The 26933-nt window shown below is 41.7% G+C and overlaps 1 protein-coding gene across 7 annotated transcripts in view; it reads right to left on the reverse strand.

Annotated features, from left to right (window-relative positions):
• GPR19 (G protein-coupled receptor 19) overlaps positions 1-21738 on the reverse strand; it is a 36840-nt gene extending 15102 nt beyond the window's left edge. For 2 of the 7 annotated variants that reach the window (XM_046010800.1, XM_046010805.1), the window contains exons 1-3: positions 21366-21724; positions 20946-21033; positions 7597-7753 (exon numbers count right to left, since the gene is read on the reverse strand). The gene's annotated coding sequence lies outside the window, so the exon portion shown is untranslated. Of the gene's footprint in view, positions 1-7596; positions 7754-14201; positions 14287-20945; positions 21034-21365 lie in introns of all 7 variants that reach the window. The other 5 variants (XM_046010801.1, XM_046010804.1, XM_046010802.1 and 2 more) reach the window with 5 other exon arrangements.
• Positions 21739-26933: the final 5195 nt, after the last annotated feature.

The raw sequence follows: 26933 nt of genomic DNA on the forward strand, positions 1-26933 counted from the left end.
CTCTAATTCTGAATATAAGCACTGAACAGCAAGACAAGAGACACAGGTCTTATTTCTATATCACGGTAAGGACCTTAAGTAAATCAACCTCTCAGAATCCCCATTTCCATGGCTATCACATAAGTGAGTTGGTCTAGATGATTTCTGAAGTCCTTTTAGCATTATGAACTAAAACTGATAGGCAGACATTGTGATGAGCAACACACATTTGTTTAATTTATAACTCACTACTTTCACCTGGCAGAGAGCTCGCCCCAAGAGTGCATTTTGGTGGGAGGAGAGGGAAGCTAGTTAGGGCTGCTGGGGCTTCTGTGAGCTTCTGATATCCAAGATCAAGAGTATGGGTCTCCAAAGGAGGGGTGAATTTTCCCTAGAGGCCAGCTAAGCAGCCCTCCTCAACAACCCCAGTAATTATTCTGGAAGTGCCAACAATCTCTTACTAAGATTCCCTGCAAGAAGTGGTCTGGTCAAAGAGCACTTGCCAGCTGTGTCTGTCTGCCTTTCTATCTACTACCAAGCTTCTCAGAGGGGAGAGACACTTACTAGAATCCCTGGCTATCCTCTACCGATTTCCCACACCTCTCTTTTCAGTATGGAGTCTTTCGAATTCAGAAGCAGACAGTTTGGCCAAGGCATATGCACCTCCCCAAACTCAACTTAATTCATTACCACAGACATTTTTTAAATAGTAGCTGTGTGCTCGCTGAGTCTAAAGTAGAGGGAAACAGCTGTTTGGGAGGTAAGCATTTAGTTTCATTTTTCAAGCTCGGATTTCAGTATCAACAGCTCTAGTTGCACAACTTAAATAAGAAAGAAGCAAGGAGGCAAAGACCAGACACATCACACTCAAAGCCAAGAACTACAGAGATGCAATTTACAGGAATTTGAAAAGAAGGTGAAGTTGATGGTAAGCACGGAGTACAAACGCTACACAAAGAGTTACTAAGAACTCTGATTTTCAGAAATATATTCTGTCTCACAGCAACACTCAGGGTAAATTTTAATCCACACCACTATCGTCAATCAAGGTGTTCTGAGAAAGCAAACCTTTAAGTTCACAGAACAGAAGTTAGATTTGAATTTGCTTTCATGTGCATTTTTCATGGACAAATAATGCAACTGTATGTAGTCAGTTGTCATTGAAAATATGTTGAATGTGGGGCACCTGGGTGGCTCAGTTGGTTAAGCCATTGTCTTAGGCTCAGGTCATGATTCTGGAGTCCCAGGATCAAGTCGCGCATCAGGCTCCTGGCTCTGAGGCGAGTCTGCTTCTCCCTCTGACCTTCTCCCCTCTCATGTTCTCTCTCACTCTTTTTCTCTCTCTCAAATAAATAAGAATCTTAAAAAAAAAATGCTGAATGTGTATTTGCATGTTTCACATGGTTAATATATATTTTAGTACTGTGTATTTTTAGACATCTGTTCGGTTAAAATGATATTGCTCCCTTCTCTCAGTGCTTCTTACTTTAATCCCTCTGCACATCAGTCATGGTTCACCCAAATCATCAACACCAGCCATTTTTAGCCTTTCTTCCTCAGAGACAGATGTGACAAATGTGTTCATACATGCAACACACTCCTACAGATATACCCAGAATTATGTGCAACTCTAGGAGCTTGACCTGTAACTCCAACACCAGGTCCTCAACCTAAGAAAGCATGTGGAAAAGAACATTATTACGTAAATATCCTTAACTTTATCCTAATTAATTTAAAAAAATCACTAGCAAATCTTGGAATTTGATTTATTAGCAAGCAATTATTTGCAACAGACATCCTCTGTTTGGGACATATTTTGACACCATGGTTGATAAGCACAGTCTGCTATACCGTAAGTGTACAGTATACACCTGAAGTCTGAATTCTTTTTTTTTTAAGGATGTATTTATTTATTTGAGAGAGAGAACATGAGAGAGAGCACACAAGCTAGGGGAGGGGCAGCCGGAGAGGGAGAATCTCAAGCAGACTCCCCACTGTGTACGGAGGCTGAAGCAGGGCTCAGTCTCAGAACCCTGAGATCATGACTTGAGCCGAAATTAAGAGTCAGACACTTAAATGACTGAACCACCCTGGTGTCCCTGAAATCTGAATTCATGAAGGCTAAGGGTGCCTACCACAGAGAACGGAGGGAAAGACTTGAGACAGAAATATGGTTATTTTTCAAACTGGGCAATGACGGGATACTATGAACCTGTTATAAAAGTCTATTAAGGAGCATTTTTTTGTAAGTAACTAATCTCCTACCTATGACCTATAAAGCCACTGATATTCCAGAAGGTTTCATAGGCTGCACCCAAACTTGAAGGCATGCTTCCTTCTTTAGATGTGGAAGAAAATAACTTTTTGCAGATCTTAAATATGAAGAGGCTATATAATGCAGTGATTAGGAGCATGGGCTCTTAGAGCTGTGGTTCACAGGTCGTTCTGCCTCCCAGGGGACATCTGGCAATGTCTGAAGACATTCTTGATGTCACACCTGGGGAAGGAGGGTGTTACTGACATCCAGTAAGTAGAGGCTAGGGATGCTGCTAACCATTCTAGAGTGAAGTGAGATAGCCTCCCGCAACACAGATGTAGCTGGCCCCAATACCAACAGTGCTGAGGTTAAGAAACCCTCCTGTAAAGCAGCCTGAATGGGTTTCAGGTCACTTAATACTTGTGTAACCTCTACCAAGTTACTTAACATCTTTGTCCTTATTGTCTTTACCAATGAAATTAGGATAATAATGGTACCTACCTCATTGATTTGTTGTGAGAGTAAAATAAATGATGCAAGAAAGGAGCTAAGAACAATTCCTGAAATAAAAGGAGTGCTCAACAGATGTTTACTTTCCTTATTACCGAATGCACTGAGAAAGACTGAGAAAGAAATATACCAAAATTTTAACAGTGGTTGTTTCTAGGTAGCAAGATCATAACTGATTTTTATTACACTTCTTGTTTTTGTTTTTTCAAAAGATTTTATTTATTTATTTGACACAAAGAGAGGGAGAGAGTGAGCACAAGCAGGGGGAACAGCATGCAGGGGAGAAGCAAACTCCCCACTGAGTATGGAGCCTGACGTGGGGCTCGATCCCAGGACCCTGGGATCATGACCTGAGCTGAAGCAGTCGCTCAACCGACTGGATCCGTGTGTGGGTGTGCGCGCGCATGTGTGTGCGTGTGCGTGTGTGTGTTTTAAGATCTTTATTTGAGAGTGAGACAGAACTTGAATGGGGAAGGGCGGAGAGGGAGGAAGAAAGAATCTGAAGCAGATTTCCCACTGAGCACAGAACCCGTGCAGCTCAATCCCACAACCATGAGATCATGACCTGAGCTGAAAGCAAGAGCCAGACACTTAACTGACTGAGCCATCCAGGCACCCCTATTTTCATTACATCTCTCCATTTCTCTTCATTTCCCAAATTTTCTAGAACTGTACTTATATTAACCTAATATCCAAAAACGTATATATTTTTAAAGAATGCAGAGGAAAGAACTTTACTTGTCATAGAACAGAAAGAGCACAGAATTCAGATCCTGGCTCTATTTGTTGTGTGGGACTTCAGGCAGGTTGGTTAATGTCTCTGAGCTTCAGTTTCCTGATCAGAAATTGGGGCTAATAACTTATATCGCAGAGTCTCTATCAGGATTTCACATGCAGACATCCAGTGCCTAGTAAAGTATGCCAAATGAGAGGCTCCATGAGATGATGACTTCAGAAGTTTAGCTGAGGGAAAATGACCCCATAAACAGGAAAATATATTTATTATGGTACCCCTATTTTAGTTTTGAAACTGTCCTCTTGGAGAGACCACCTCTCAGCTCATGCCATTTTTTTGGCTTGGGTCATAAAGGAGAAGTTGCATCCATACTCAGGTTCTTCTGTTTATCCCCTCCTCCTTCCCTATGTACACATATGCTAGGAAATGATCCAGTCAGTAGGCTGGCAAAGCCTGACTCGGGTGGCAGGGTTTACTGGCAGTGGGCAAGTGACTGTGCCTGAAAGGCAGGACCCAGACCTCACTTTCTTGTATCTGCCCCCCAAGCTTACTGCCCCCTATCTCCTCTTTCATTCCAAGTCTCCAAGTGGAAAGCACACTTGGCAAGGCCTCTCCGTAAAGGGACACCTCGCTACTTTCTCTCTCTGTTGGATCTTCTGTTCAGCTGGTTGAGCAGAGCTGGGAGATTTGAGACAGAAGAGTAGGAAGCCCAGCAAGGCTTCCAGATAGCCTGTAGAGGACACCAGGCCGGCTTCTTTGGGCAGCCCTGCAGGAACGTGGTGGGCATGCAGCTCGTGCCCAGCCGTACTGGGTTGCCTGCAGAGCTGTTTCTTCTGCACAACTCACTCAGCAGGTAACACTGGAGGTAAGGAAGATGAGTGGATAGGATTTAAGGATCCATACCTTATCTATAAACCCTATTCTTCCACTCAGTGACTTAATTAGATGGGAATAATAGAACAAGTATGTTTGTGATTATCAAGAGAAGTGACTTTTTTTTTCGATTTTTTTTTTTTTAAGATTTTATTTACTTATTTGACAGAGAGAGATCACAAGTAGGCAGAGAGGCAGGCAGAGAGAGAAAGAGAGGAGGAAGCAGGCTCCCTGCCAAGCAGAGAGCCCGATGCGGGACTCAATCCCAGGACCCTGAGATCATGACCTGAGCCGAAGACAGTGGCTTAACCCACTGAGCCACCCAGGCTCCCCTTCAATATTTTTTTTTTTTTTAAAGATTTATTTATTTGACAGATAGAGATTACAAGCAGGCAGAGAGGCAGGCAGAGAGAGAGAGAGGAGGAAGCAGGCTCCCAGCCAAGCAGAGAGCCCGATGCGGGGCTCGATCCCAGGACCCTGGGATCATGACCTGAGCTGAAGGCAGAGGCTTTAACCCGCTGAGCCACCCAGGCGCCCCTCCCCTTCAATATTTTTTAACATAATCTCTACAACCAGTGGGGGGGGTCGGACTCATGAGCCCAAGATCAAGAGTTACACAGGAGCTCCAAGACAGAGGACTATTCTAACCCCAGTTAGCCTGCTAACTTGAACTCAAATCCTAATCAACATTTCCAGATACCTTGAGACAATCTTTAACACTCAAGTCCTAGCTGCCTCGGTTTGGGAAAGGCAGCCTGGCTCCAATCTACTCTAATACTAAGGATCCCAGGGTTCTCTGGGGAGGAGTCCAATAGTCCTCTGAGCTCTTGGTTCAGCACTCCGAGGACTGGGAGCCACAGCTGATTAGGAGAGGCCTGCCTGGGGCAAGAATTGACCTCAACATGTTCAATCTCAACCCAAGGTGAACTATTTCAAGTGTTGGGAAATGGTGCCAGGCAAACGCCACAAGAAAATGAGATTGTTAGGGTGCTCTACATCCAGATATAAATACAAATACCAGGAGAACTTCATTCTAAAGATAAATAAAATGTCAGGGGGATTCATAATCCCCAGGAAAGAATTTATGGATACTTCTTGAACTCTAGTGTGCTACTGCTCCAGAGTCAGTCAGACTAGCATATATAAATTTCAGACATAATTCTGGCTGTTGCCCAAGTCCCTCCTACTACACTGTCCTCCCTATGAGCACATGCAGAACAAAACAGTAATGGGCCCCTATACAGGCCCTGGCAGAATGCTTTACAGAACTTCCACAAATGGGTATCGAGAGCTTACCATAAACCAGGTCTAGTGCTAAGTGCTAGAAACCTGACGATGGAAGCTATGGTCCCTTTGCTCAAGAAGCTCACTTCAGGAGACTATGATAGTGTAAATGTGGTACTTGCCCCAGGGAAACAGATTTCAGCAGGGATCCAGAGTTTAATATAAAGGACCAAAGTTCAGTATTGTAGGGGACCTAACCACTCTTCAAAGTATTCTTCAGTGAAACCCTGATAGTAAAGAATTTCACAAATTTTAGATTTCTATCCCTTTTTTTCTCCTTATACCTTTATTCCAGTAACTTCCCTTAGTTTTCCTATAGCATATAAGAATGAGATCAGTCATCATTTATTGTCAAGAAGGGAAACTACACAGACCATGGAAGAAATCTCTATATTTCAGAAATTTCTAGAAGTTAAGAAAAAAAAAAAAACAAAACTTCCTTTTTCCCTTAAACCCTAAAATAATTTGCAAAGAGAGTAATCTATTCCCTTGAAGTATGGTAATATTATTTTAAAGCAACAAATCTCGTCCATTCAATACCACAGTTTGTATTCATAATTTTTAGAAGTTGTTAATCTATTTATTTTATTGTGAAAACCAAGTAAGTGCTTTTTAAAGATAGTATGTTTAGGCTGGTATTGTTACTAGGTTCAGCGGATGAAAGAATGTTAAGTTCAATTAAAAAAAAAAAATCAACCATGATGTAATTCTAGATTTCTTTTTTGCCTTTGGACATCATCTAGTCACCATAGTAACACGGTATTTTACTACCAGATATCTATACAGCTCAAAGGGAAGAGAAGAACAGGCAATTACTTACTGGGTTATTTGGGGGTACAGAAGATGACTATTGGGATAATTTAATATATAAATACAGATTCCACTGGGGATCTGTTTCAGCCAGGCAAGGTAATTTGATCTTCTAGTAGCGTCAGCTGAACAAAATTTGTAGCCAAATCAACTGTTGACATCATTTGAAATAACACAAACAGGGAAGAAGCAAAGGTTAGATTAGGAGTTAAACTCATGGACTCCGAGGTCAAGTTTCTTGGGTCCAAATACTGTTTCTAGTATTTGCTAGCTGTGTGATCTTGGGAATATTCCCTAACTTCTCTGTGCTTTAGTTTTTTCATTACCAAAATGTGAGTACTAATACCTCCCACAGAGGGTTACTATAAGGATTAAATGACGGATTATTTGTGCTTATAATGACGTCTCACACACAGCAAGAACTTTGTAAGTATTTGTTAAAGATGAAATAAAATTTAAATTTGCTAGCTTCTCTCATTGTGCTGGGTAGAAATGGTCAGAGATACCAAGATTTGAGTACATGACAGATTATTTTAGCCTGTAACTTTGGAAGATTCCTTTGAGAACTTCCTGGGAGCCTTCTTGAGAGCTATTCTGTAAGATTTGGAAGTCAGTGGCACTCTACTATCCCAAACTGGAGACGGAAATAATCATAAGCTCTTCTGTTATCAGGAACATCAGAAGGCACACAATTGCACAGCACAAAGAAACAGCATGCCTGCCCACTCAGGCTCCCTAAGCCACTGCCAATCACCTCTGGGAACATGGGCACAGAATAAGCACTAAAAATGGAGAAAACAAGATTTTATGGCAGTGACAAAGAAATTTAGTTGATTTCAGTAATATTATTTGTTTCCTCTTTCCAGGACTCAAAGAAAAAAAATCATTTTCATCAATTAGTGCTTTGTTTTATTAATTATCACTATACATAATTTCCATCAATTTTTCTTCAAGGGGCACTTACTCTGGTGAATCAATTCATTTTACAGTAACTATCTAAGCATCTTTTCTAGACCTGTAACAAATCTAAAGCCCCCTAACCAAATCTAAGCCAGGACAAAAATCTCCAAATTGTCTAGAAAAAAGAAGGTATCATGTCCTATTAGCCAAATTTCAGCCGCGATACCACGGGAGCCCTGACACGTACCTTCATCTGGACTTGATTTCAGAGACCGCCTCCTTGGGTCTTCTCGGTCATGAATAGCCCTTGCACAGGAGTTTGGAGAATGCCATACACCACCGGGAAAGCTTGGGAGCACATTCATTTCTGTCCTCTGCCTTCCCCTTGGCTCATAGCCTGCTTCCTGGTAGGAAGACAAGATGACGCTGTGCTGGGTTGACTGTTAAACCATCTTCCCGCCCCCAGCCCCACTCTCTTGGTGCCCCTCCCTTCTCCTTTCCAAGGCTCTGGAATGTGTCACATGGGAAATGGATCATGTGGCTCAAGGGGAGAATGTGGCCATCTTCTATCTCCCTTCCCCCACTTTTCCTTTCAGGAGCAAAAGCAGCAGAAATCTCTGACCTGATTGGCTCTGACCAAAAATCTCCATATGAAAAGGAGAAAATTCAACCAAACCTCAAGTCTTCTCCACTTTCTTTTTTGTTTTATTTTTCATCTGAACATTTTATTCTAGACATTCAGGGTTGCTTGGTAAGGAGTGAAATGTTACTTTCCTCCCAGCCTCTTTCTTTCTTTCCTATCATCAACACCCTAACACGACAAAGGTGTTCCCTCACTCCCCTCTGGAGCCCCCTTATCACGTCTGAGACAACTGAGTGTTCAGCACCAAGGACAGCATTACACCCCTTTCAGCATTCATTAAAACCATTTGTCTATTTCATCCTCAGGTAAATAAAGATATTTTAAAAATATTTCTCTGAGGTCTTGTGTCCAAATATAAATCAGGCTGTATAATTAGGGCTCTGACTGCCCCTACTATCAACTTATTGCTACCTTATAAATACAATTTTTACATATCATTAAACCCCAAATCCCATGCCTATCTACCTTCCAGTCCCCATTCTACCACCCATCTCCACCCCTTAGATATACTCCATGTTTTGGGGGAGGGGAAATTCTCATAGCACAGTTTACTATATGCCCATATATCTATGCTTATGGACAAAACAAAACACAGAAACACATATGATTTTTTTTTTTAAGTATATATGTCAAGACGTCCTTAGCCCCATTCCTAGGCCTCAGGCAGAGCTGAATTAGAGAGGCAGGGAGGGAGTCTGGTGGAAGCTGTTTTGTGCAGGGTCTATCCTGCTTTGCTGACGTCCCTGTTGCCATGGTGCTAGGTAACTGCTGAAGGGGATGATTTCTTTCAGAACCGGTCACCATGGGACCCTGCTGACTAAAGAAAGGGAGAAGGAAAAAGGCTGAATTGCTGAGGAGGACTTTCAATTAGCATTTTCAGAGCCAAATTTACCTAAAATTCAGTAAGCCCTTTCCTTACTGAATTGCTGCTGACCCTAAATCTCAAAAGCATTCTGGAAATTAGTATGGACACTGCGATAGTCACTCCCCCATATTCCACTGCTTCTTTCCCCTAAAGGTCTATTTAGCTGCAACTGAATGAAAATACCAGCTTCACAGAATGACTGTGGAATGCCATCCCAGAGTAGGAGGAAAGGACATAGGAACCGATTTCCCCTCACGTTGGGGCTTCTTCTGACTTTTATGACACCATTTACCCAAGTACCAACAGCCTTAATTGGGAGATGCTTTAGAACCACACCTGACTGCTGACTCAAGGAACAATTTGCGAATGCTTTACAATGTTATGAGAGAAAGGACAAATATTTTTTAATGTGAGCTGCTGAACTATTTTGAATAAAAATAAATTTGATTAGTTTAAGGTCAATCCTTTGGATAGATTTTGGACTACTCCAAATCAGGAATTTAAACTAGCTCTACGTTTGTCTCATTAGGCTGGCATAAAACCGATTGTTTTGGGGCGCCTGGGTGGCTCAGTGGGTTAAGCCGCTGCCTTCGGCTCAGGTCATGATCTCGGGGTCCTGGGATCGAGTCCCGCATCGGGCTCTCTGCTCAGCAGGGAGCCTGCTTCCCTCTCTCTCTCTCTGCCTGCCTCTCTGCCTACTTGTGATCTGTGTCTGTCAAATAAATAAATAAAAATAAAATAAAATAAATTAATTAATTAAAAAAAAAAAAACGATTGTTTCTAACTCAGAGTCCTTACCATGGCAATTCTAAATATTATTTTGGGGGGGCAAAAATACTTTCAATGTGCAGGAATGAAAATTCTGTTAAAAAAAGAGAGATTTCACAGGGGAGCTGGAGTATAATGTCAAGAAATCAAAGTTCCTTCCTTGCTCAACATGCACATCTTAAGACATATTTACTTCTTTTATTTTAGGAGAAAAGTCAGGTTAATTCCAGTTTTTCTATATAAGACTCATAGAGGATTTCAACTCTGCTAATTCTGATGCTTGATGCTTTCAGAAAATTCATTTATCAGGAAAGCTGGAGAGGTGTCTGAAGAAATTCTTAGAGAGCCAGCAGGATGGTGACTTCAATATCATCTCCCTTTTCTTTGCCAGTAGTAATGACAAGAACAACACAAACAGCTAATATGTAACATGTGCCAGGTGTTTAGCACATGTCAGTCAGTCTTCCTACCAAACTGTGAGACAGATACTATAAGGAGCTCTCCTGTTTTATAAATGAGACTGAAGCTTCCAGAGGATAAGGAATATACTCTGAACTGCACAGCTAGTTAGTGTGGAACAAGACTTTGGAACTATTTAACCTGATTGCAGAGCAGGCACACTATACTATACTATTCTGCACCGTTAATAATGGACTAGACTAAAATAACTTGTCAGTGTAATGTGATGTGGTTCACTACTAAGGGCCTCCAATAGGAGAAATCAAAAAGATTGTTTCAAATTACTTGAGACAAAAAAAAAAAAAAAAGACCAAATTATTCATTCCTTTTAGGATGATTGAATGTGTACATCACAGCTTAATGATAAATAATAATAATTTTTCAAAGAATCATAATCTAGAATACTATTAAGGATTTTTATAAAACATGTGGTATAATATACTAACACTGCTTTAAAAAAATCTTAAATTTGTAATCACCAATCTTATTCCTGATCATTTGGAAGAAAATAAAAGGACAGGGTCCTCCATCCAAACTCCTAAAACTCCACAATACCTGTAATTGGGGTAATATTTTGAAAATGATTTATGTGATTTTTTTTCTCCTTTGCCTGGTAATCAATTTGCCTTGGAAATAGGGAGTGTGGCACTATTTCAAGTTGCAAAAAGAATGGAAAGAAAGAAGGAATTAATATATTCAGCTTCTGAAATTCAAAACAGGAGTGTGCAGCAAGACAAAAGCCTTGAAATCCAGGCTGTTCTTTTGAAAGTCATTCTTGAAATTCCTTTATTTAGGCCTTTACTTGTCATCAACCAAACATGAGAGAATTTGCTTAGAGTGTTCGGCACTCTAGAGAGGTCTTGAGACTGGGGCAGACAAAAACTTTCCAAGAGGTCCCAGAGTACACAGACAGTTTTATGGGAACTAATTTCTAGATCCTCAACTTCCACAAGTATGATTTTTTAAAAGACCATTTTAAATTTAATTTGACAGAGAGAGAGAGATCACAAGTAGACAGAGAGGCAGGTAGAGAGTGAGGGGGGAGCAGGCTCCCTGCTGAGCAGAGAGACTGATGTGGGACTCGATCCCAGAATCCGAGACCATGATCTGAGCCGAAGGCAGAGGCTTAACCCACTGAGCCACCCAGGCACCCCATAAGTAAGTTTTCTAAAGCTGATTTTCCTGAAAACCTGTGCAGTCAGGATGCCATACTGATTCTTGGTCCCCACCTACTAGTTTTCCTTCCATTCTACCATAGAAGGTGAACTCTCACTCACCTTTATCCTACAGTGGTACACAGCTGGAATTTAAAAAGCTCCTGGGAATCAAAGGAACACCTGGAAATACTGGGGATGCTCTTGAGATACCAGTGACCAGCCCCAATAATTGAGTGACAAACCCTATTAAAAATCGTGAGTTTTCTAATGGCTTTCAACAAAATCAAAAGCAACCCACTATCCAACTGGCCACCGAGAGATTCATTAAAATAGTTTTCTTAAAAGAAAGTTCTTTTTACAGAAGAATACCAGCTAATGAATGTAGAGTATAATAGCTAGGGCAGCATTTTTGCAGCTCCCAGTGAAATAACTTATTCAGGCAAGGACTAAAATGGGTATTGAAACCATCAGATGAAAAGTTTTTGAGAACAGGTTGTAGATTATTTGCAAACTGCAAAGGGAAATGTATCCTTTTCCATGCTGAGACTGGAATGGAAGGTCACCATCTTACAGGTGACCAAATTTTTAGTATCACTAATAGTGAGACAATGTGAAATTATGTGCCTAACAATGAAGCAATATGACCTACCCAACATTACTAATCAACTATTCTTTCTAAAAAATGTTTAACCTGAGTCTAATCAAACCTCTATTCACAATGTCTAATTTTTTTTAAAAGGGCAGGGGTGAGAGAACAAGTTACAAAACATTATGAGGAAATAATTAGCCAAACAGAATACAGAATATTCTACAAGGGGACTCGACTGGACTTATCAAAAAGTCAATGTCATGGGGCACCTGGGTGGCTCAGTTGGTTAAGTGTCTGACTCTTGACTTTAGCTCAGGTCATGATCTCAGCGTCGTGAGATTGAGCCCTGTGTCAACATGGAGCCTGCTTAAGATTCTCTCTCCTTCTCCCTCTGCTGCCCCACCCCATCGCTCATATGCTCTCTTTAAAAAAAATAAAATAGGGGCACCTGGGTGGCTCAGTGGGTTAAGCCACCTTAGCCTTGGGCTCAGGTCATGATTTCAGGGTCCTGGGATTGAGCCCTGCTTCCCCCTCTCTCTCTGCCTGCCTCTCTGCCTACTTGTGATCTCTGTCTTTCAAATAAATAAATAAAATCTTTTTTTTTAAAAGATTATTTTTTTATTTATTTGACAGAGAGAGAGAGACATCACAAGTAAGCAGAGAGGCAGGCAGAGAGGTGGGGGGAAGCAGGCTCCCTGCTGAGCAGAAAGCCCGATGCAGGGTTCGATTCCAGGACCCTGGGATCATGACCTGAGCCGAAGGCAGAGGCTTAACCCATTGAGCCACCCAGGCGCCCCAAGAAATAAAATCTCTAAAATAAAATAAAAAATAATATTAAGTCAATGTCATGAAATAAGAATTAAAAAGTTGTGCTGTTAGAGATTCAGAGACTAAAGACAACAACATAGGATTAGCTGAAATGCAGACTGGGAATGGAGAGAGAGTGGCTATAAAGTAGCTGTAAAATATTTTGGGGACAATCTGGGAAATGTGCATTGTGAAATGGACATTAGGTGATACCATGTAATTGTTTTCTATATTAGGTGGGAGAAAGGAATTATAGTTTATGGGAGAATTTTCTGATTCTTAGGAAATGCTGACATATTCAGGATAAAGTATCAAGACAAATACAAGTTACCCTCAAATTGTTCAACAAGAAAATATATGTATGTACATAAACAAAAGGGCAAGTAAATATAGGAAAACATTAACAACTGGTGAATCTAGGTGAAGAGCATATGGGTGTTTACTGTACTTATCTTTAAACTTTGTCAGCTGAATGAAAAAATAAACACTGCCCTGTGGTAGAACAAGTACGTGCCACATAGAGTCTGGCCCTTTCCAGCTCAGGTTTAGTGAGAAAGAAAGAGAGATCAAGGAAAATAAAGCTGTCAGGAAACCAGGCCTGACTTCTTTCTAGGCCAAAGTTGGATTTGAGTGTATTCATTTTCTACTGCGGCTGTAACAAATTACCACAAACTTAGTGGCTTAAAACAATACAAATGTATCATCTTACAGTTCTGTAGGTTAGAAATCCAACATGGGTCTTACTGGACTAAAATCATGGTTATGGCAGGGCTGCATCCCTTTCTGGAAGATACAGAGAAAATCTATTCCCTTGCTTTTCCAGCCACCCACATTTCTTGGCTCGAAGCCCCCTTACTCTATCTTTAAAACCAACAACTTTGTACCTTTCTAACCATCACTCCATAGTCACATCTGCCTTTGACTCTGGCCTCAGACTGGAAAGTTTCTTTCAAGGACCCATGTCATTAGATTGGGCCCACCCAGATAATCCAGGATAATTTTCCCTCTCAAGGCCCTTAATTTAATCATAACTACAAAGTCCCTTTTATCTTGTAAGGTAATATATTCATGGGTTCCAGGGATTGGGACATGCACATCACTACGGGGCCCTTATTCTGCATACCAATGAGTTACCTCTGTGTTGAGATGATCTCTGCCTTTGCTCCTCTTTTGGGATGACTGCCCAGGCCCCTCATACCTCACTCTCAGCACTTTCATTAGCTGTTTGGGCCAATGGCAAGTCTCCAATAGTGTAGTCAGGCAGAGAGAGAGAGAGAGAGAGAGAGAGGAGTCAACTATCCTAAGCTGTTCCTGTTCCACTGAAGCATGGAGGCTGAACTAACAGCCAGGGGGTCTGCCATGGCTAGGTGAGGTGACTCCACAGCAAGGGCCAAGAGGAAGCTGAGTCCACAAGAGGAAGTAGCCAGTACTCCCTAGGAGATTTGCCTAAAGCCAAAAACCAGGCCACGAATTCACCAACTGCAGGCTTCAGCATCACAGACCAGCAAGTTCCCCAGCAATCGGGCCAACACGGAATATCTTGTCAAAAACTGCCAGTACATACTCTAGGTCCAGAATGAAGCCAGTGAGTACCATCTCTCTCACCAGTTCCACAAGGATGTGACGTTACGGCTCTCCACCCTACCGCCCTGTATAAATGGATGTTACCATTAGAGAAGATACAGGACATCCTTGGGAGGCATTATGAAACATGAAACATTTTTATCCAAAGGAGACTTAAACTACTTAAAGGAATTGTTTAAATAATGAAATTGAACTATATTCGAAACTAACTAGACACTCAGGGTTTTTTTCCTCCTGTAACCTAATCATTGTGGGGTGTGTGTGTGTGTGTGTGTTTATGTATGTCTGTGTGGTTTTAAAACATGTCCACAAATTCTTTGATATTTCTCCCTTCAAATAGTGGTATCTAACACCACTCTCCTCAAATGTGGGCCTTCCTTAGTAGCCTATTTCCAGTGGAAAAAAATGTGGCAGAAGGGGTTCTATGTAACTTCTGAAGCCAGACTGTAATAAGGATAGTTTCTGTCTGGCTTTCTAACATCTCAGATTACTCATTCTGGGGGAAGCCAGCCACCATGTCAGGACATTCAACCATCTTGTGAAGGGGCCCACATATGGAAAACAGGCCTCTCACCGACCAGCACCAAGGAGCAACCAGCTGAGTGAGTCGCCATGGCAGCAGATCCTCTGGCTCTTGTCAGGTGACTGCAGTCCTTGTCAACATCAGGACTGCAGCTATGTTGCCAGACCCCAAGCCAGAACTGCCCAGCTAAGCTACTCCCAAACAAAATTAGGAAATAATGTTTATTATTGTTTTAAGCTAGTAAGATTTAGGGTTTGGGTTTTTTTTTTAATAGATTTTATTTATCTGAGAAAGAGCAAGAGCGGGGGTGGGGCAAAGGGAAAGGAAGAAGCAGGCTCCCTGCTGAGCAGAGAGGCCACCGTGGTGCCCAATTCCAAGACCCCAGGATCATGACCCAAGCCGATGGCAGACACTCAACAGACTGACCAGGCACCCCAGTTTTAGGTTATTTTGTTTTACAGTAATAAATAATACACAGGTGAAAACTCTGGAATAAAAAACAAGACACCCACTCTTTCTATTATATCTTATTATAGCTGAGCTGTAATAAGTGAAATAAGTATCCCTGCTACATATATGTGTTCCTTACATGGAAGGTATGTGGTTTCATGACGCCAAGACATTAGGAAGAGGAGAATACAATTAGCTACTTACAGTGTTGTTTGGGAGGAAAAAAGATTATAAAGATTCAGAAGAGCTGTACAGAACTCTAGAATAGGAAGATGGACCTTAGATGGGACTGAAATAAGGGACCAGAAAGCTGTCAGAGCCAAGATAGCCACTGACTCTGTCTTTCTCTATGAGGCTACAATGCCTATAGTCTCCTATTCCCTCTTCATTGGCTACATTCACCTGTTTCTCTTTTGATATCAGCTCATCCTGCTTTACTCTGCATTACTGGCCCCCACAGGCTGGTCCCAACAGGCCAAGATGTCTCTGAAACATGCATGACCTTACAAGCTCAATGCTCCTATCAAAGTAACCCAATCTCAGTTAAAAACTGAACTACCATATCATCCAGCAATCCCATTTCTGGGAATATCTCAAAAGGAAATAAGATCAGTATCTTAAAGAGATATCTGCATCGCATATTCATCAAAGCATCATTCATAGTAGCCAAGATACAGAAACAGTCTAAGTGTCTGTCAAAAGAGGAATGGATAAAGGAAATACAATACACACAGAGAAATATTTTTCAGCCTTTAAAAAGAAGGAACTCCTGGTGCGCCTGGGTGGCTCAGTGGGTTGGGCCGCTGCCTTCGGCTCAGGTCATGATCTCGGGGTCCTGGGATTGACCTCCGCATCAGGCTCTCTGCTCAGCAGGGAGCCTGTTTCTCTCTCTCTCTCTCTCTCTCTGCCTGCCTCTCTGCCTACTTGTGATCTCTCTCTGTCAAATAAATAAATAAAACCTTAAAAAAAAAAAAAAAGAAAAGAAGTAAATCCTGCCATTTGTGACAACATGGATGAACCTGAGGACATCATACTAAGTGAAGTAAGCCAGACAGAAAGACAAATACTGCATGATCTCACTTACATGTCAAATCTAAAGAAGTCAAATTCCTAGTAACAGTGAGTAAAACAGTGGTTACTGGGACTGGGAGCTGGGGAATATAGGGAGATTCCAGTTAAAGGGTACAAACTTTCAGTTATAAGATAAATAAGTACTGGAGACCTAATATACAGCATGGTGACTAGAGTTAACAATAATGTATCAATATTTGACAGTTGCTAAGATAGACTTCACATTTCCTTACCACACACATACAAATAGTAACTATGTGATATGGATAAACTAATTAGCTTGACTGGTAATAATCACAACATCTATGCATATCAAAACATCACAATGTACATCTTAAATATATACAATTTTTGTCAATCATATTTCAGTAAAGCTGGGGACAAATATATGACCCAGTCTCTCAATGTTCTGATCTATATTCTTAGGAGGCAGAGTCTGTTGGACTCAGCCTAAGTCAGATACACAGCTAGATCCCATCAGTTGTAGGCAGCAGGATGGAGAGGAGTTCTCATACTACTCTCTCAGCACTCCATAATTGGCAAATTTTATAAAAGTGCAGGGCAAGGAGAGGGAGGAAATGAATGACAGAGGAAATGACTGGCATCTCAGTATGCATGTATGTGTTTTTACAATCCCATTAACTCTCCACAGGTGAACCTGCCAACAGCCCAACTCTTAACTCACAACACCTGTGGCCTCCAGCTCCCCTCTCTTGTAATCACCCACCTGGCTATGCACACCGTTCACTCTGCTTGTAGCTCTCCCACACACACACTATGCTCTTTCCACAGCTGAGACTTGACACACGATGTCCTCTGCCCTGTCCACCTTGGGAACACGTAGTCCTCTCTCAAATCCTGCTGGGTTTCATCCTGGGTGTGGTTCTATGTCTCTTTACCCCTACTCCCTCCAAAATAAGTTACTCATATCTTCCTTTTTACTATAGTACTTCTTTAATCCTCACACATATTACTTCTGTTGTTGTATATATTATATTGCATTGTGTTCATAAATTCTTATAGGGAGGAATGTCATCTGGTTCATCCTTATACCTCCTGGATTAAAAAAACAAAGAAGGTACTCAACGATAATGTTCCAACACATTGAACAAACTTGATTCTGGGGACTAAATGAAAGCAACTTAATTCTTATTTTCCACTGACCCTGTGAAAATACTCTGCAGGGGTTGGTTCTTCTCCCATCCCTGAATAAAAACTTGGGTAGCCCCATTCCTTTTTCTGGTAACTTTTAGTTAAGAAAAGTTAGTAACTGAAATATCCAGTCCTGGGCACCTGGGTGGCTTAGTTGGTTAAGCATCTGCCTTCTGCTCAGGTCATGATTCCAGGATCCTGGGATCAGCCTGCATCGGGCTCCCTGCTCAGTGGGGAGTCTGCTTCTTCCTCTCCCTGTGCCTGCCACTCCCCCTGATTGTGTTCTCTCTCTGTCAAATGAACAAATAAAATCTTTAAAAGAGTTATATATATCCAGTCCTGTGTAATAATCAAACTTTGCCACCTGACTTAAAGGCTTTCTCCCTCCTCCCACTTTGTGCTTGCTACAAAGGGAAGCTTACATTTAGGAAAAGAGAGTGGCCACTTCTCTCTCCCTGACTTGTCTAACAACACTCCAATAAGTCCATTCAAATATTCTCTTCGAAACCCCTTTATCAGTCTTCATCTTGACTTTTTATGCCCTTGATATGGGTGAGAGTTCAAGAATAGCCTCATCAGTTCTCACCCTCCTATAAATTACAAAAGACCTACAGAACAGTCTGTGGTATTTCTTGTCATAGAGCCTCAAGCAGCAATCCTATTTTAACATATTTTTACAAAAGCTGGACTAAACTGTCACTGCTTGAGATTTTCCTGTTTCTAACTTTCAACATACTTCCCTCCTTATGCCAAGTCTCCTATCCTCCTACCCCATTCCACTCTTCACTTCGGCATATTCTGCTATTCTCCCACTTCATAAGCTTTCACTACTGACCCCTGCAGTCTGAATCCCTTGTCTCCTTATCTAGCCAAAAATGTTTACTCATTTCCCCAGTGCTCTTGCTAGGGACTAGACAAACTAATGTGCTTCTCAAGAAAAGGGACCCAATTAAAGACAGGCTACCCTATGTGGCAGAAGATATTCCTGGCCAGTACTGCTACAGTTGGGTCCAGGCACCCAAAGACTGAAGGAGTATGTTGGTTTCAACTTCTGAAGCACTTATATCTCTAGAAACTAAAGTCGTCCTACTAGAAAGTCACTTGTCTTTCTGACAAGTGAGCCAGACATGCCATTCCTTCTGTTTCAAGAAATTCTTTATTCACTAAAAAGGTTACAAAACAGGCTTTCATCTCACCTTTCTTATCTGTTAGTATGAACAAAACTGCGTCATGAGAGCAGCCACAACAATCCTCAAAGGTTTCATTGTCAATGGCCTGCTGCACGTGTTTTCCCACAAGCACCTTTCCACCAGAGAACACCCACATATACACACTACAGTGATGTCATGATGCCCCTCCAGCAGAGTAGAGCCAGCTATAAGAGGTCACCTCACCCCACTATGGACATCAGCCTAACATTCACCACATGGTAAAGCAATAAAGACATCATCATCTGTGTTGCCTGTGCTAGCTCAAAGTATCAACTTGGGAGGCTCAAAGTCCTCCATCTCTACAGCAAGACCCATGTACTCCTGAGGTCTGTATTAATGACTTCATCACCTGCCTTTCCCAAATCTGGATGTTTACCACATTCTTGTCATAGTGGCCTCTTTTCCTGAATATAGCCCACTACGCCCTACTCATCTGCCCATCTCAAGCACTAGCCTTTATTCCTCTACAAATTTTTCAAATATATAGTTATACAGATAGATGGTCTTTTTTTTTAAAAGATTTTTATTTATTTATTTGACAGAGAGAGATCACAAGTAGGCAGAGAGGCAGGCAGAGAGAGAGAGAGGAGGACGCAGGCTCCCTGCGGAGCAGAGAGCCCGATGCAGGACTCGATCCCAGAACCCTGAGTTCATGACCTGAGCCGAAGGCAGAGGCTTAACCCACTGAGCCACCCAGGCGCCCTCAGATAGATGGTCTTAAACTACAAGTCTAATTTTCTTCTCCTTCTTCTAGACGGAATTTTTTTTTAAGATTTTAGTTATTTATTTGAGACAGAGAAAGATAGCTAGAGCAAGCACAAGCCGGGGTGGAGGGTGGGGAGAGGGAGAAACAAGCTCCCCACTGAGCAGGGAGCCCCATGAAGAGGCAGCTGCCAGGACCGAAGGAACATGACTTGAGCAGAAGGCAGATGCTTAATCGACTGAGCCATCCAGGTGCCCTAGAGGGAGCTCTTAAAGCAGTGGTTCTAACTTTAGTAGCAAATGAGCTTTAAAAAATTACTCATGTCCAGGGGCACCTGGGTGGCTCAGTGGGTTAAAGCCTCTGCCTTCGGCTCAGGTCATGATCCCAGGGTCCTAGGATCAAGCCTCACATCGGGCTCTCCGCTCAGCAGGGAGCAGCTTCCCCCCCCCCCCACGCTTTCTCTCTCTGCTTGTCTCTCTGCCTACTTGTGATCTCTCCCTCTGTCAAATAAATAAATAAAATCTTAAAAAAAAAAAATTACTCATGTCCAGACTCCACTACCAGAGATTCTATTTAATTGATTGAGGGGGCAGCTTGGGCATTTTTTAAACCTCCGCAGGTAATTCTAATGTGAAGGCAAGGTAAAGAACCTGTCTTAAATACAGATGGCTTTATGCTACATAGAGCTTCCATATTTGAGGGGCAGATAGCATGCATAAATGTGGGAGGCTCAGGGGAAGACACTTTCATTTGTTGATCATAAATTATATATCAAGTTCTATGTAGTAACTCATGCAGCCTTCTAAATCGTACCTCATTTCATCTTTACAATCATCCTATGAGGTAGGCACTGTTATCCTTATTTTACAAAGAAGAAAACTGAGGCACAGGCAAGTCACACAGAGTAAATGGCATAATCAACCAAGGCAAACTCCAGATCTGATTTCCAATTTGACACACTTTCTGTGACACCATACTGAGATGTCATGCCTCCTACAGCTAGATGATCCCGCTTCCTAAAACGAGACACCTAAGCTTTATCCCAGAAATCCTATTCTACTGCATCCATGACTTTTTTTCTGGAATATTTTTCCATGAATGGCGCACATAGAGCCTTGCTACCAGGCTGTACTTTAGGCTGCTAAAATAGAATGAAGTGCTCCAAGGGAGAACTTTTTAGGGAACTACCATGTAGGGTAGTTATTGGGTCTTTACTGAAGTATTTCCATTTTAGAATTCATACCTGGATCCTTTGTCCATCATTGCTGACTTAAATCCTGAAGCTTTCTCTATTACAGATGAAGCTATACTACCTACCTACAAACCACTGCTTTGGTTGGCTAGTAAAATTATGTACTCCATCCCTCCTCTGCCCTGTACTCCAGACAGGACACAAAAAATCAACATAGAGTGGCTAAGCTGCCTAACATTGCTGCCAGTATCAAGATAGACTCCAATACCTAGTGAATTGGAAAGCTGGAATTAGAAGTATGTCTTTTTGTAATGCACCAGTGGTATGTCTAAGGGACGAAATTCCACCACTTCACAAAATTCACATTTCATTCTGGCTGAGGTATAGGGTGAGTGGGAGGTGGTGGGAACAAGGGGACTTACTGGGAGAGAGCACTTCAGTTATCTGGGTGGTACCTTTCAGACGATGCAGGACAAAATCCAACGTTTGTGTGCAGGTGTCCCGTGTATCCTGCAAAAGAGGTTCGATTAGTCAGGCAGATAACTCAAGGCAGTTCCCTGCTCCTGTGACCTTAAACTGTTCTTTCTAACCCTAACTTCAGCCCTTGTTCAGGACTATGGCTTTTAAGACCCCCCTTGTTCCACTCACTCAGGGACTTCCCAATTTTCACCTTACAAATCATGGCCTAATTATTTCTTCCTTTCTGTTTACGAACATGCATAGGTTCACACTACTTTAAGGAACGTTTTCTACTGACAAAAGTTGTCTTTCTAGTCTCACCTCTCCCTTGTGCTGTATAGCTACTGCCTTCATTTATCATCTTCTCCTTCCCACTGCATTACCTTAGTTCAGCACAGCGTGATTCTCCAGAAAGGGGGGGGGGGCGGAATCTTGGCACCCTCAGGTTTATTCCTTTAAGTGGCTCCCCGAGTTATCTTTCCAAACACATCAAAGTCATCACCCTCCTTTTAAGATTGGGATCCGCCCTTCCAACCCCAACTCCTTTACTGCTGGCTTGGCTGAAACTTCCTCTGACACAGAATTCACGGCCAATATATAATAACGAAAAGAAGGGACGACCATTTAGTCGTGCAGAGTTGTGAAGGCAAAGTCTCAAAGAACGTAGTATTGTGCGCTTGAACATCCCACCCCCCACCCCGCCACACCTTTCTGGAGGGCCAGATTTAGTTTACTATTGACGTCGCCGAGGGTTTCAAAACTTTTTCGCGCTCCCAAGGATTACTCAGGGGCATGCGTACACGTACCCGCGGACGTGCCGCTCTACGCTCGGGCAGGTCTCGCGTGGTTTGAGGAAGCCTCGAGACGAGGAAGTGTTTTGTGGGGCGGTGCGGCCTTCCCACATCTTACCCCCACCCTCCACCCGCAAGCGGGGTGGATTTGTGCCGTAAACAAATAAAGGAGAACGAGACTCAGCGGCGAGAGCAAGTGAGGCTGGTATAACCAGCCGCTAGACTAGCGGCAGTATTCGAGGACGAGTAATTCTGCAGACTTCTCTGCAAGGCCCCGAAAGCCGCGCCTGTTCCTCAGGGGAAGAAAAAAAGCCAAAAATTAGTAAAAATAGAAAAAGCCAAGCACTTTGTCACCCTAAGCGGCGTTTTGTTTTGCTTTTCCACTTCAAACTTTACGAAAAATCCTCCAGGGGCTGCGAAGCCTCCGGTTGACCCTCCTGCCACTGCGCCTGCGCGGCGTTTGTTTACCAGCTCGGGAGACCGCTGGTCCTCCTTCCCGGGCGCCGGTGCTTACTTGAGCGTCTTGGTGTGTAATTCACGTGAAAGTCCTGCTTCTTTGGAAGTTGAGAACGGGACGTTTAAAGTGTTAAATCCGAAGCTAGTGAAAATACGAAAGGGAATGAAAACCCTGAATATTCAGAAATCCTTGCCTTGTCAGACCTGCCATGGGAGGGCTTTATAATGAACGTGACGAAGGAGGGGGCACCACTGTAACCATTAGTTAAGAAGTGGCAAGCAGCGACAGTAAACCCAAAAGGGCAGGTAGTATTTAGGTACCTGTTATGGAAAAGATGCAAAGAAGCCTAGCCGGAAAGCCATCTGGGTCGAGCAAACCCATAGCAGTACCTGCACGATTAAGACTGGCTCTTGAAACAAACTCAAAAAGGCAGCCATGCAAATTTTGAAACTAAAAAGGGAGGCTAACTCTAGAAGCAATCGCCATTAAAAGCACAAGCAAATTTTAAGAGATGGTTTTAAGATGCCTCCCGAATCCGTTTCAGATGGTTTAGAAGTCCATGATACTTGGAAAATGAGAATATCTGGTAGAACTTAGTGTTGTGGATTTATGAATCTGAAAACACACACGAAGGCAGGAAAGCTGATTTTTAAGTGTCTTTGTGGAGGCATTTCTATTGATGCACTTTAACGTGCTCAGAAATAAACACGAAACTGGTAAATTCAACCAAACCTGAATCTTTATCTTAGAATTGGATAAAAGCATAGATGTTAGCAATTTGGCAATTTTATTGCACTCTATTTGTTAAGTTTTAAGTGAAGACTTGGACTTGGGATAGAAGAAAATTTCTACAAAAGAAGGTGAGATTTTTTTTTTAGGTAGCATGAAAATCAGTAGAAAAAAATGTATGGACGTGTGCAGGTGGGGCCAAATTTTGAAGGCTTTGGACATCTGCAGTATGGTTCACATGGAGCCTTCACCTTAAAAAATTAGCCTCGGGGACTAAGGCTGAGCCTGGGTGGCTCAGTTGGCTGAGCATGACGGGGGTGGTGATCTTGGGATCATGGGGTCTGGCAGGGTAGGACTGCACACTGGGCACTGGAGTCCGCTTGGGATTCTCTCTCTCCTTCTCCCTCTGTTCCTGCTCACATGGGTGTGTGTGATCTCAGACTCTCTCTCAAATAAATAATTATTTATAAATAATTTAATAATAAATAAATTATAAATAATTTATAAATAAATTAGCTGCTGGAATATTTTTTATTATGTTCAATGTGATAGTAAAATTTAGTAAATCTGGTAGTTTGGATACTTACCTTTTAAGACATAGTTGTACCAAAGTCAGAAGTAACTTTAAAATCCTGCTCTGCTATCTAGAAATACAGTCATTTGGTTGAGGAAGGTGATAACCAGTTTTCTGAGCCAGGATTGCATTGACATTTTCTTTATGAAGGAAAAGAAATGTAGATAAGGTGAATTGATTCTTTGTTCACCTTAATGATTAAGACTGACTCATAAAGACGGCTGGCTTACTTTGTCAACACAATCAATAACTGTAAAACAAACTGAATACTTTTATTGCATTGGAAGAGATGACTCTAATGAAAATTAAGTATGGGAATCGGATGAAGAGTTGATAAAGAACTGTGAATCCTTTGAGACGCCTGGTTTGTTTACATGTGATAAAAATGTTAGTGTAAGACTGGTAAGTGGTAAAATAAAACTTCATCTTTGTTCACTGAAAAGAAATCCTTTGATGAGTAAAAGAAAATCACAAATGGATTGGTTACCCATTTAGTCTATCATATGACTCAGCAGAAAATATACTTACCAAAATTTCCACAATCAGTAGCTGAAAAAGTGACCCATACCATTTTTTTAGCAGCATTCTGGGCACACTGTCCTGTTATTACCCTGACACTAAAGTAAAAAAAAAAAAAACCAACAAAAACTGCTGCCATTGTTATCCACATATTTATGTGAATCTGGGTTCTTGAATTACTGTGACCTCGAGACAAGTAAGAAATTGCTGAACAATGAATCTAATATGCATTACCAATTATTCAAAATTGGTTGAATCAACACAATATAGTCTTATTAACTGAGTTGTGGACATTTTTTTCAGGATAAATAACTTTAAACATTTTTTAAAGTATGAAATACGTATATAACAGCCAAAGTGCAGTGTTTGTGCATGGAACCTTAATGATAAGGGACTTCAAGGAAATTTTGCTGCTGCTTCTAATTCTGCAGTCTTTTAAGTGTTGGGAGTAATTCCAGCACTCTTGTCATACTTAAAGAAAGAATGTTGTCATCAGTTAGCAAGGGGGAGGAGGAGGGGAGAGAAAAGGGTGAACCTCATTTGCGAATATTATGCAAAGCCCATTGAGGACATCTTCTCTGCTGAAGCACCCTTCCTTCTGCTAGAGAACTCTGCCCATCCTCCCTCCCACCCCCATATTTGCATGGCTAGCTGCCTCATTGCATTTTCATCTCTGATCAGCAAAGATGCCTTTCTATTCTGCCATCCTCAACATATTAATGAATCTTCTATCCTAGTCACCAGATGGCTGCCATAACTTCAAACAGTATGTTCTTTTTTTTTTTTTTTTCATATTTTATTTATTCATTTGAGAGAATGAGAGAGCGAGCGAGCATGAGTGGGGACAGGGAGGAGCACAGGAGAGGGAAAAGCAGACTCCTCACCGAGCAGGGAGCCTGATGTGGGACTTGATCCCAGGACCCTGAGATCATGACCTGAGCTGAAGGCAGATGCTTAACTGATTGAGCCACCCAGGCACCCCTAAACATCATGTTCTCATATCAAATGTTTCAAACAGAAAGAAAGAGATGTGGTAGGGGGAGGGAGGTGCTCAGCTCTCTCCTTGTGGCCTCTCTCTTCTTATCAGGGTGAAAAATTTTCCCATATGACTTCACAGACTTCCCTTTACATTGCTCATAACCATATCATATGACTACCCATCGCTGAGAGGAAGGCCAGGAATGCATGTACAGGAAAAAACAAGTGTTCTTTAAAATTGTGCACTAAAAATAACAGGACTTACAGAAAATGTATAGGCTTAGGAGCAGACCCTCAAAACCTATGCAACTTTGTTACTTGAGGATAATAAAAATTATTATGCTAATAAAAAATAATACCAATTAAATCTCCACTGGCATTTGTGTTCAACTTCTTGGTTATCCTTTAGATCTATGCTGCTCAATATGGTATCCATTAGCCATGTGTGCCTCTTGGGCATTTAAATATGCTAATCCAAATTGAGATGCGCTATAAATGTAAAATATACGACAGATTTCTAAGACTTAGTAAGAAAAAAAGAATGTAAAATGGCTCATTAATAGTTTTTATATTGATTACATGTTGAAATATTTCACATGTTTCTTTTTACTCTTTAAAAATGTGGCTACTAGACGCGTCTGGGTGGCTCAGTCCTTAACCGTTTGCCTTTGACTTAGATCGTGATCCCAGAGTCCTGAGACAGAGCCCTGTATAGGGCTCCCTGCTCCTCTGGAAGCCTACTTCTCCCTCCCTCTCTTCCTCTGCTTGTGTTCCTGCTCTCACTATCTCTCTCAAATAAATAAATAAAATCTTTTTTTCTTAATGTGACTACTCGAAAACTTAAAATTGCATTACATGTCTCATATTTCTATTGAATAGCACTGCTTTAGAACATTTAACCCTGGAACACAGGCTTCCTTACACACATAGGTCCTGGAGGGCATTTGCGTCTAATTAGAAGCAGTTTCATCAAAATTAAAAATATGATCCAAAATTTAGCCTTCTCCATCAGTGGCCACCCCCTCCCCACACACACGGGAGAAACTCATTTATACTGTGCAGCTTCACCATATAAACTATTGTTGTGAAAAGCTTAAAGGTTCTTAAAGATCCAAACAAGCCTCTACTTGCACTAAAGAAAGGCGTTCCTGAGGAATTGTCTGCTTTTTTTCTTAAAGTTTTTATATTGCTAAGGTTTTTTACTTAATTGTGAAAAGGCTTGTCCCCTGATCACTTCAAAGTATGCAAGTATGCCAGGAAAAATAATGAACAAATCAATGTAATTTCTGCATTATGTTGACATTATTTCCCCCATTTACCAACTGCATATGTGCTAACAATGACTATATCTGGCATGTGAAGCTTTTATGGTGGGAGATAGAACTGCCAGTAGGCAAAGGGAGAGAGAATTTCAATCCTGTATTTTTAAAGGATTGGTATATGTTTATGGACTATCTTGAACAGTGCCAGTGAATGATAACAGGGGAATAAGATGACTTTTATTTTTTAAGTTTTTATTTATTTATCCGACAGAGAGAGGAAGCATAAGCAGGGGGAATGACAGAGGGAGAAGCTTACTCTCTGCTGATCAGGGAGCCCTACTCATGGCTTAGTCCTGGGACCCAGATATCAGATCATGACCCGAGACAAAGGCAGACGCCTAACCGACTAAGCCACCCACGCACTCCTAAGATGACTCTTCTGGTTACAAAGTTAACATTTAGTTATTTGTCCCATTCGATTAACTCAATTACCACTCCCCCCACCCAGTTAAAATCCATTGAATTTTTAAGGTCCATTTCTTTTTTTTTTTTTAAGATTTTTATTTATGTATTTGACAGAGACCACAAGTAGACAGAGAGGCAGGCAGAGAGAGAGGAGGAAGCAGGCTCCCCACTGAGCA

The sequence above is a fragment of the Meles meles genome, chromosome 7 (assembly GCF_922984935.1).
Source record: "Meles meles chromosome 7, mMelMel3.1 paternal haplotype, whole genome shotgun sequence".
Lineage (NCBI taxonomy): Eukaryota > Metazoa > Chordata > Mammalia > Carnivora > Mustelidae > Meles > Meles meles.